The 11,770-nt window shown below is 37.2% G+C and overlaps 1 long non-coding RNA gene across 1 annotated transcript; it reads right to left on the reverse strand.

Annotated features, from left to right (window-relative positions):
- Positions 1 to 500: 500 nt before the first annotated feature.
- On the reverse strand, positions 501 to 10,403 carry LOC112947921. The gene is made up of 4 exons (XR_003249497.1): positions 10,344 to 10,403; positions 9,751 to 9,825; positions 5,083 to 5,191; positions 501 to 2,248 (listed from the first exon to the last, which is right to left on the reverse strand). It is a non-coding gene; the product is annotated as an uncharacterized LOC112947921 (long non-coding RNA).
- Positions 10,404 to 11,770: the final 1,367 nt, after the last annotated feature.

The following is an 11,770-nucleotide window of genomic DNA, read 5'->3' on the forward strand; positions in this document are numbered from 1 at the left end:
TAAGTTCTTTGTAGGAAATGCCTGTTTCTGTCTTTGATGCCTTTGAATGGAGGTGTGAAGCAGTTTACACAAATATACTAAAGAAAGAGTTTGTCTGTAATGTCTGTAAAATTGTTGTACTAACGTCCATACACCAGGTTAAACATTATGAACTAACAGAACAGAAACAGTAGGGGAGACCAAAAAATTGCCGAATAAATTTCAATCAAGCCTTTAACTCATGTTATCTCTGCTAACACATCAGAAAAGYTTGCCTTAAAGTTTTGATTATAAAAATACCAAAAAAGATATATCCAAACTAAGATTTCCACCTCCCCCACACACCCAAAGTAAAATGGAATTTTGTTCACACACATGTTGTTGAAAAAATAATGTATTAAAAAAAAAAAGTCATCCATTCTGGAAAAGACATAAGACATCAAGTGGCCTATATGATACTGCATGCTGAATTCAAAATAAAACAGAAAAAAAAAGAAACACAAAAGAAGTTCTTTGTTGTGAATAATCTACCCAGTTACAGTCAAATAAATCCACTGCTGTTTCATGTAAGCAGAACTGTTCCACATGAATGTCATGAATCCACCTTCACYGACAGCATGAGATTTTTCTTGCAACTTCAGTCAGCTTTGACTTCAGTTCTCAAAAAAAAAAGATTGCTATAGTGGAAAATATTTTTCAAAGTTGCTTGACACCCGTCTGTGACATTACTGCTAATGTYTCAGCCTTTACCAGGGGAAGGTAAAACAATAGTATCTGCGAAAGGRAAAACAAACAAACAACCACAAAAAAGCACCCCTAAGATTATTCAAATTCAAAGAAAGAACCTCATTTCACATACATATTTGCCTTTGAAACTTACTGCATTGCAGTGCACTTTCTACAAAAAGAATATTTCCAGATTGTGTTTATAAACATGAAGATACAAATACTTTGGTAGATAATATACTTTCCAGGGGGATACAAAAAGTGATTTTAGCTCTTTTCCACTCCCAGTTATATTATCTTGCATAGTAATAGAAAAAGGTTTTTTTTAAACACACATATGAAAATAACTCACTGCATTTTATATCTCAGACATTTTGTGTATGCATCTCTRATTTCACTAAAAGTGGCAGAAGATGTATTACTTCCTACTTAATTATGTTACAGTGTGATATTTTTTGTGGTATTATAATGTTTTGATGATATGTGGAAAAAAAGGAAATTTAAGTCCATTTTAAAAGCAAGACTGACCATTACATGCCCAAGTCATACAGGTGTTTGTCATGGTTAAGGTACTTATACATGGTCATATACAATTTCAAGACACTGTGGACCAAATACAAGGAGGAAGATTCAGTGTAAAAGAGAAATACAGGCAACAGTGCTTCTTTTGCTTCTCTTGCAAGATCAGAGCATCTTAAGCATCTTAATTTGAAAAAAAAAATAATGCTCAAAGTGCTTCTCAAGCCTAATAAATAAATAAATGTTGCAATGCTTGTTAAACCTAACCTACACCCCACCATAAGTGAAGATTGCTGAGGTAATCTGACAGATGTTAAAAATGGAGAAACATCTCCTGTTAAAAGAGAGGAGTCGACTGCTCTCATCCTGCATCCTCACATGTGGCAAAAGCATTCTGAGCTCTTTCCTTCTTAATAAACTATCTTTTGGGAACCTTGCAGGTTAGGATCAAGCACTAGACCAAATACTGTTCCCATTATGTATCAGACCACAGGGTCTGCTCCATCCCTTTCTGCTTCAGAGCAGCTGCTGGTTGAGGAAGACCAAGTTTGGGCCAGCAGCACTGGGCACAAAGAGCCAAAGGATTTGCGGTTTTCTCCTTCCAATATTCATTGTTTTTGTAGGCTCTCATTAGAAATGAGACATGGGAATGAAGACAAGGGATACCCAACTGACTCGACTGAACAACACAGCTACATTTTAGTTACTTTTGAGGACAGGAAAAAAAAAAATTGCTTCACTGTCAGATGCATCTACAAGCAATACTTTCCTTCTTTTTCCCCACTTTCCTTGAAGTAGCCCCGAAGTCCATGTGCTACATGGGACACACAGCTTTAGTCCATATACTTGGCATGGAGTCACTGTCAAAACCATCCAAAGATGAGGAGGAAGGAGGCTCTTCCATTCAGGGTAGAACCTAGAGCCTTTCTTCCCTCACACTCCAGGTCTCCCAGGAAAAGGGCTTCAGGCTCTGAGCAGCGATTCTGGGAGGCTGTGGAGAAGAACCTCCCTCATGCAGTAGGGACTGTGGAAGTGCAATGGCACAAATCAACAAATTCAATTTTCAGACATGTTAAGTCAATACATGTGCATCCTGGTTCAACCACATTCTTAAATTTTGTCTGTCTGTCTTCACCATCTGTGACAAGGCTTTTCTCTTTGAAACTATTAAGATAAGTTTACCTTTGGTATTTACATGCATTTCCTCTGTTGAGTCTTTGGATTTATAATCCTACCATGCCACTGCATTCCTGAGGACTATGGTACATTAACAACCAACCCCGAAAGAAGATCCTTCAGATATGTTTGATAATTTGTCTTCTCTGGGAAGATGAGAAGATAGTAACTTCAACTCTGCTAACTTTTGAGGAAAATATAGGTATCAAGCAATATTGTTTAATGATTTCTGAAAATGGCCCGATTTAAAGACTAGAGTAACTGCAAAGATTGAAAACATCTGGTATTAATTCAATACGTACTCCAATCTAAAGAGACTGATTAAACACTGCAGCAACAGGTGGTGCAAACACTAGTAAGTCAATTTTAATAAGAGAGGTCACCACTTTCAGCTCCTCATTTTTCTTGCCATAAACACTAATAAATTCCTTTCAACAGGTGCATGTCTAGGATGTATAATTACATTGTTCGTGCAAAGGTTTAGTAGTTTTATGTTACTRTTATGTTTGTGTTATGTACTTCTTTAAAAAGTAGAAGAGTGGGGAAACCACAATAGCTGAAATACCATCCCTGATTTCCTCTACTATTCTCTGTTCATGCGTATTTAAAGTCATTACTCTYTATATGTGTCAGATTGGAAAAAGTACCACACTTCTTATCCAGGAAGACATGACGCTTCTCAATTTAGTATAGCTATTGCCTAAATTTTGATCTAACAAACCAAAACTCAATGCCTCCTGCACACAATGAACCCTTACTCTTGTTCTTACAAGACAGCCCTACCTGTCCAACTGCTGGMAGTTTTCAAGTGGTTCAGCCTTCACTTTGCATGCCTAAATCTCTGCTCAGAACTTAAAGAAATTAAAGATCAAGATGCACTGATAAAGAAAAAGCACAGGACTGAGACCTGACTTGCTCCACAGAGTGTACCAGTGTGCCCTCCTCAGTAGACATGTACTCTCCTTCTAAGGATGTTCACATACTTAACAGGCTATTTCCTATGTATTTTAACATCTGGTTTGCATTATTTATTTTTAATTGGAAACTTCTTTACTAGAGACAGATTTAATAGGGACAAACTTCACTTAAGGCTTGATACAGCATTTGGGAGACCAGTGTTCTGGCCTGAACAGCCCAGGTGAACACCTGCCCAGGTGAAATACAATAGGGATGCTCTAAACAAAACAAAGTTCTCAGATACTTTAAGAWACTTTAAGTAAAAGGTTGCATGCCTCTTCTTGTCCTGAGGAGCTTTTTGTTACTTGCCACACAGGCTATTTTTGCAAGAATCCAAAGGGATTATTTATTGTGGACACAAAATAACACAGCAAAGAATATCAAGGAGCATTTGTATAACTGTCCAAGAGGAAGATGTGAATACAACAGCAGTGTCTGAATCAATAAAGAAAACTTCTTCTTCCAGCATGCTGTGTATAGGATGGAAGGTCCAATACAGAAGCAAATAAGATAGCACAGTTATTACACTGCAGGGAGAGCAGTCTGAATAACCCCTTGTTCCAATTGTTTGACTGAGCTGATTAGAGTAGGGTTTTCTTCTGCAAGCTGAAAGAAAAGACTATAATAAAGCAGGGCATGCTTACTGCAAATCATGAGTCTACAGAGAGAATTTGTTCTCCCTAGAGGGTCACGCTGGAACAGTATAGGATAGTTTAAGCCAAAAAAAGCATCAAGGGGGTACGAGTAGCTGTTAATTATGTATCTAGCAACTAGGACACATCAGGAAGAGGTGGCTTCTTGGAAGGAAGGGTGCACGACTAATTCCACATGTTTGTACACTCTTCTAGCTAGACATTATATAGGAGACTGTTTTATCCTCGCATTACAGTCCACTAATAGACAGAAAAATATTTTCTCTCCATGCTGTGTTCACTTCAGAGTGAAAACGGGCAGGTAGCACATTGTGTGCACCTTGTCTCACATTCTCTATCACCTTCTGATGTGTTTTATGTGATGTGTCCTTCTGAAAATCCAACTGCACAATGCCCAGTGAGCTCCTCCTAAATGCCATGCTAGCCATGGCCTTGGAGAGCTCCAACAAGGCAGGAGCAGTCTCTTCCTCCTCCAAACACAAGCATCACTTTTAATCAGACTATGCCAAGCATTCTTATGCTGGATGCCTTAAAGCAGGAACTTCACCTGGAAAATTCAGAATCAAGCTGGATAGCTCGAGTAAGATTTGAGTGTGCTTCTAACTTATTATTTAAGAATTGATGTTTCAATCCAAGATGATCTCTCTTGAACTCAGAACCACCCCCCCCCAAAAAAAAAACCAACTTTCTAAAAATTTCTCTGGATTCAGTCCTACATTCATTTAACACAGCTGGATGTCTGACCGAGAGATCTTTTAGTTCTAAGAGCCTTTTAATAACTACTTTCAGTAGAACTACACAGTTCTTTATTTATTAATTATGAATAATTAGAAAGAATGCTCCCAGGAGAAAGAGCTTATGTGTTTTCAAGATGGATATTTAGAGAACATTCGTTTTTATAAAATTAACTAAGTAATTCTATGTCAATCCATTTTCACTCAAAGCTCCAACACATTTTTAAACACCCATATATGGATATATGGAAGGTGAAGAGATAAAGAGAACACAAAGTTTATTTGAATTCCAAAACCAAAACCCAAAAAACTTAAACCTAGGAATCAATTTACAGTACCTTACAAGACAAATCAAGCAACAAATATCCCCTCAATATAGAGCCCCTTAGTCATTGCAACAGAGTGCTTTTTCTCCTCTCATTTTCCCYTAGTTGTGCCTTCTTCTCCCTGTTTATGGGACAGGAGGAAGGAGAGATGAGAAAGAATAAATGTAGGTAGATAAAAGTTCTTTTCTCTGTAATGAAGTAATGTTTGTCTTGCATCCTCATTGATCTATTTTCAACACAAAATATTAAATTAGTAAGAAAAGCCTGTATAAGACAACATCCTTTTTCTTAAGGATATCTAGATCTCAGTGGTCAGTGAGAGCATATGAGGCAACAACACACTAAACAWAACAGCACAACAGCTGGCAAAACAAAAGAAAAACCCATGCTCTTCCACTTTAAAAACTGATATTCCAAAAGATGAATTTCTTAAGTGTTTGCAACATGGAACAGTGGGATGCATATATTAGCATCACTACATAATTGTTCTAATGAAAATATTTATAACTTTTTTGACCTTCAACGAAAATATTTATCTGTGTCACCAGGTACCAGAAGTTTTTTAGAGTTGAAGAAATAATTTGAAAATAAAAACTTCCATGAAACAGAGATAAAACTTCCGAGGCAACAGATTTTTGAGACTACTGAAGGTTTAAACAACAACAAAACAAACAAACAACCCACCAACATATATCTTGCCCTGTTCTTGCCTTTTAGGGGAATAGAAGCACTAATAAATAATTTGGAAAACTCAATACATTTAATTTCAATATAAGATGTACTTACACTCTTCACTGCCATATCTGAAAGATAAATGCCTTTCATTAAACTGAGATAAAGGCACAGAGACAGCAAATTCATTTGTTAAAGGTAAATGTACAACCCAAAAGGGAAGGTGCAAGCTATATTTCTAACTGGAGTCAAGATATAACTGGGGAAGGTCAGTAGAGTTGATTTCCTGAATTCCTCAGGGTGGAATTCAACTCATCTTGCATTAGCTGTCTAATTATTTAGATGTTTAATCTCAAATACTTATTGAGGCTGTCTTTATAATCAAAGGAGAAAGAGATGCAACCTTGGAAAGAGCCTGTACTAAAACATGACTGAAAATTCACCTGCTGAAATTCCTTGTTTGTTGATTGGAAAAGGTGTTTAAACAAGTGGTTTGAATTTAAATTATAACATCCAGACAACAAAAGCTAGGTCAATGAAACCTGACCGTTATGTCCTCTTTAATGTCTAGTGCTCTCTATCATCTTAAGGGAGGGCTGTTCTCACTTATCAGTGGAGGATTTCACCCCGTCTTAGTGGGATCATGGGAGTCTGTAATAAGAGTCGGAGAGATTCAGACTGAGGTAAAGGCCATGCCTGAGTGCCAGTAGCTCCCTAATGTAACAAGAAAATCTCAGAGATTATTCCTTATGAGAGTGATACACAGTCTCTTATAAACTGAAAAGCCAGTGCACATTTTAATGCAGTCTCTAAAAGGAGATCATTATGTATATCATTTTGTATAAACATAGTCATCAAGGGAATTTGGAATAGATTTATACCAACATTTTAATAAGTTTCATAAGAAAGAGGTTCATCAAATAAAAACAATGAATGATGAAATTAAAGAAACAGTGAAAATTGCTAATGTGTTTAATCATCTCAACATCTATATTTATATATGACAAATTTGGATGATATAGTAGGTGTAATTCAGTTTTGAGTCTGTGCTGGAGTTGCATATCAGGATGCTTAACAAAAAGCAAAGCTATCTGTCTGCAGACAGGGTAAGTGCTAGAAGATAGCACTTTGTGAGCATTTGTGCAGGGGCACTCAAAATCCTCTCTTAAATCCAGATATTCATTTAGTTAGCAAAACAAGGTTCTACATAGGAAGCTAGTACTGTGTAGAAAACAAACAGAACTCACAGAAAAGCCATAGGTAGTAAGAAACCATGGTAGTTTCCAATGACTTGGAACCACAGATAGGGCTGCTGCTGCTAAACCAGTCACTTAGAATAGGGCAGGTATAAAAAGACTAGACAAATATGGTCAACTCAATCTGAAGCCCTGAMAACCTCTGTTTATTTGCTCCACAGCACTGGAGACTTCAAAATACTTAACCAGGATCATACTTTCTGTCCTTTGTTTTTACCATATAATCATCCTTCCTTACCCACTCACCCCCTCTGTGATGCAACATCTCTTTCCATCTCAAGCAGGACTAGTCACTAGGAAAGTTCACTAGGAAACTGAAGATGCAGGTGGGAGGTGCAAGCGTGCATGTCTTGGGGTCCAACCTGCCCAAGTGGAATTATTTTTCTCATACAAACATGTACAAACACAGCTCCAGACTGCTAAAACTCTCATCTGGAATACACAGACAAACAGTCACAGCCCTAAATTTCCAACAGAAAAAAGATTTCTCAATGTAGAAAGATGACATTTCGAGCCTACAGCAATCTCTCATTTCCTTCTTTGGCTTATAGCCCTGCCTGGTCTACATCACCACAGAACTCGTCACTCCCAAATACTTCAGCCAGACCCCAGAGGAAGGCATCTTGGTCACAGCATATCCAGACAAATCTGGGCCTCTTCTGCCTACAGAAACTAGATGAGGAAGCAAAGATAAGGAAGTCGGTAGATAGAAGTCTTGGGGCAGAAAACCTGGACATGGCCAATAAGCCAAGGCCATACGATAGCCCTATTTATAACTGACCATATGGCAACTGATTTCCTGTTGCGCCACACAGCATCTCTGTATTTCTTCCCACCTCACTCTTTTGCCAGGTTTATTTATGTTTTTCCCTGCTCTGAAGGCAAATCAAGTTAATTGGCTATTACATGAGATTAAACAAAATAACTAAAAGAATCAAGAAAGAGAATACACCACACTGATTCACTGCATAATGTTCTCAATGGGGACTGTGACACAACACAATAGTTTTTCCTGCACAAAGGAAGCAAGGCTCTACATTTGAAAGATCTGTTCACAGCACTGAATGACAACGCAGATTTATGCGAGTGCAACTATTTGCAGGGCTCATTGTTTCCCAAAGTTTCACAGAGCTTTCCCTTGAAACGTGGCCCTTAAAATTTTAGATGCAATAAGTACCCCGAAACTAGAAAGTCATTTCATGTGCCAGCCAATTTTGCGACCGCAGGATGAAATAACAAATTAAATTATTTTTTCTTATTGAACACTGTACAATATTAGTCCATTTGGAATAGAGATAAGGAATTAAGGAGCCAAAAAGGCCTTTCCAGTCAATGATCTAAGATGAAGAGATGCCTGGGGGAAAGAGACAAATTTGGAGTGTAGGAAATGAAAAACAATTAGAAGAATTAAAATAATTGTATTTTCCATAAGGGGAAAATAGAGATATGGGATAAATTACTAAGATGGGTTGCTAGAACAAACAATGCAGCATTCAAAATGGTAATAATGGTGTTTCAAGTAGAGCTATGAGAAAACCTGCTTAGCAAGCATGAACCCAACTTAAAAAAAAAAAATCTAATCACAAATTTGGTGAACCTAGGGAGAGGTTAATTAAGGCTAGCAGAAACAAAGAGGGTAAGGGCACGGCCTGCTGCAGCAGCCTTCCCTCACCTTCTCAGATTTTCGGGAAGTGGAAACTAAAGAAAGACTGCAGAGATGTTGGTAATGAATAGGGAGAAGGGAAAGATATCCTGCTCCCTTGCCCTACAAGGGATATCTCCACTTGACCCATTTCCCAAGACATGCTCTGTGATGCAATCTGCATGAGGCGTCCATAAATGCAATTTTTAAAAACCACAAGTCCTTGGAAAAGGTGGTGCTGATTTGCTCATCAGTAGGAAGATAACAATATAATTTCATCTGTCAGAAAAGTTTGAGTTGCAGTGAATGGATTGGACTAAGGAGTATTTTTCCTCTCTACCTGGGCCTGGAGTCTATCCTTTGATTTTGCTACCATAAACATTATAAAGAAAAAAATTCTCTGCTCTCTAGGTTATTGTGAATTTCTTTATCATTTCCATATTAGTTTTTCACTGCAAGCCCATTATTATCCCAATTAAGAACCTAATTAGGGAAATTGAGTTGATAACTTGTTTACTGTTGCATCAGTGCTGACACCTTGCTGGTTAACACTTTGTTTTATTTGACTTACTCATTCCCGAGTAAGTCAAATCGGGATCTATATGTGTGTGTGTGTGCATATATATATATATATATATATCTATATCAGGATCTCTACTCACTTCTTAGAATTCTATTTGTAAAGTCCAAAGCCAGAAGACATAAAAACTCCAATGATATCATTGCATCACAAGATTTTAAAGCAACATTTATCATTTTGGGAGACCTAGCTCTTTTCTTCCCACTCTCTCCAATTTTCTAAACCAGATGGTTTAGGAAATGCAACAGGACAGAAGTTCTCCATGCATAGTAGCAAAGCAGAAGTTACAAATAGAAGGCTCTATTGCCCTTTTCCAATCTTAACTGCATTTTCATAAAGTTTTTAATGCATCATTCACATTATATTCTTTTGTCTTATCTCCTCATCTTGAAAAAGTCTTAATAGATGACTTACTTTTTACTATTCAACCTTGTCAGCTTTCTTTTAGTACCTCATATTCCAATACTTAATGCAGTATAAGAGAGTCTCCACTTACCAGTTTGATTAGTCATAGCCTCATCTTTGCTTACCATGCTGTTTTTTAAAAGTCATCTGGAATGTATTCCCTGCTTGGGCTCACGCTGTGTTGCTTTGTCTTGGAAATCCTGAACAAGGCATGCTTTATTTGAGAGGTGCTGGAATGACCTAGCTTTACCCAAATGCTGCTAGCACTAAATTGCACCCTTTACACAAACTCTACTAACAACTTCAAAGCCCATTTCACTAAATCCCAGAAGACTGCCTTCTGACAAAGGGCATTTTCAACAGCACACATGCTGTCCACTAACTAGTGTATGACCAAGGCAGGAGAAGCTCCAAAAGCCCCACAGTCCCCCAGATCTTTGCAACTCTTTCTTGTTATTATTACATACTTTTGTTTTCAAAAAAGCCTCATGCCAATATTATTTCCTCCAGTTTAGATTCATTTAATATTTCATTTAAACACTAGTTTCTTATTCTTCCTAATCATTAACAAAGATAAAAATAAAGATGAAAATATGATGACAGTAGCAACAGTACATAGTAGCAATGTCCCATTCCTCTTATTCTCTCCTTTCTTCCTCCCCCTAAGAAAAACCAAAAATCTAAAAACATCATACTGCAGCAAGGAGAAACCACTTACCTTTTAGGCAGCCTCTATAGCAATCAGTTCTTCTATGCTGTGTTTTCAGACTTCTGAATAAAAGAATAACCACAAGGATGAAGGGCTATCACAGGTTGATTACATTTATCTGATAGTCAAGTGTAACCTCCCTAAAGATATTACTTCACCTGCTTAATTGCTTGTTAGTTTTGCCAACCTGCTTGCAATTGTATCCAGTAATTAAGATAGGCATGTTTACTTAATGCCTCAAAATGTGTATTACCTATCACATTAATTTATGCAATATATTACTTCCCCAGGTATAATAAACAGAGATATCTGATCATAAAATAAAAGCTTTTAAGCCTTTAACCTAAAAAAGCACTAGTTGAAATGAGATTAAACAGTCTAAAGGTCTTGGGCCAAATTTAAAAATCCTGTAAAGTATCAACTGTGTTAGCACAATTATTTTTCTCACTCCCTATCCTCTATCTTCTTTTTAATCCAACTATACTGCCTTTATTAAGACTTGTAACTTGTTCTTCCCCATCCAAAACACAGAATATCATTGAAAATTTTACATACCAACACTCTAAATATGGTCTTTAAACAATGTCTGCACAGTGTCTTGCAGAATGGGAACAGACCACAACTTTTCTCTAACGATTAGTAAGTGAGAGCTGCACACTGGATTCAGAGTTGACTCTTACCAAAACTGATGTAGTTGCCACTCAGTTATGATAAAATTTGGCCCCAAATAGGTGAATAATAAGGATTAAATCTTGGCCTCCCTAAAGTTAATGACTAGACTTTCTGACTTCAGTTGGTTCATGATTTCACCCTAGGTCACATAGTAGAATTTTAGCCTCTGTTTGAGGAGAAAATGAATTAACTGTCACATGCCAGACAGATGAACATAAAGCAAATTAATCTGTAACCAGAACACAAGCCACAGGGAACATCACCATCACACACTGCTCCATACATCAAGAGGCCTTCTGTTCAGTGTTAAAGCTATGAAGGTGCCTCTTTCTCCCTCGCTTGTGCAGTCTGGAGGCCTTCTCTGAACCAGCTTCAGAAGACATCTCTGCTGCTGACGCCTTTTACGCTAAGGAAGGCCAACTGCAACATCTCCTTGACTCCTGATTAATTAGCAGGCTCTCCTGTGCACTTACTATATGTGTTACATTTAAAAGTGGGCTCTGGCAATTGTCCAACTCAAAGTGTAGGAAACTGAGTGAAAAATTCTCACCAGTAATAAAAACATTTAGGGTAATGGAGCTTTTCAAAAAAGGAAAACATTTCATTTTCACTTTACATTTTTCTTCAAAACAGATGGATGTTTTGAATGTGAATGAATACTAGAATGAGTTGAAAAATGAGAATATCTTGCTAAGAAACTTCTCAAAAAAACTTCAGCTTCATTTTCACTTTGAAAAATAACTCTAAGTCCAAAATTTGTCAAT

This window comes from Nothoprocta perdicaria, unplaced genomic scaffold (genome assembly GCF_003342845.1).
Source record: "Nothoprocta perdicaria isolate Ctin4 unplaced genomic scaffold, notPer1 scaffold_25, whole genome shotgun sequence".
In the NCBI taxonomy this organism is placed as follows: Eukaryota; Metazoa; Chordata; class Aves; order Tinamiformes; family Tinamidae; genus Nothoprocta; species Nothoprocta perdicaria.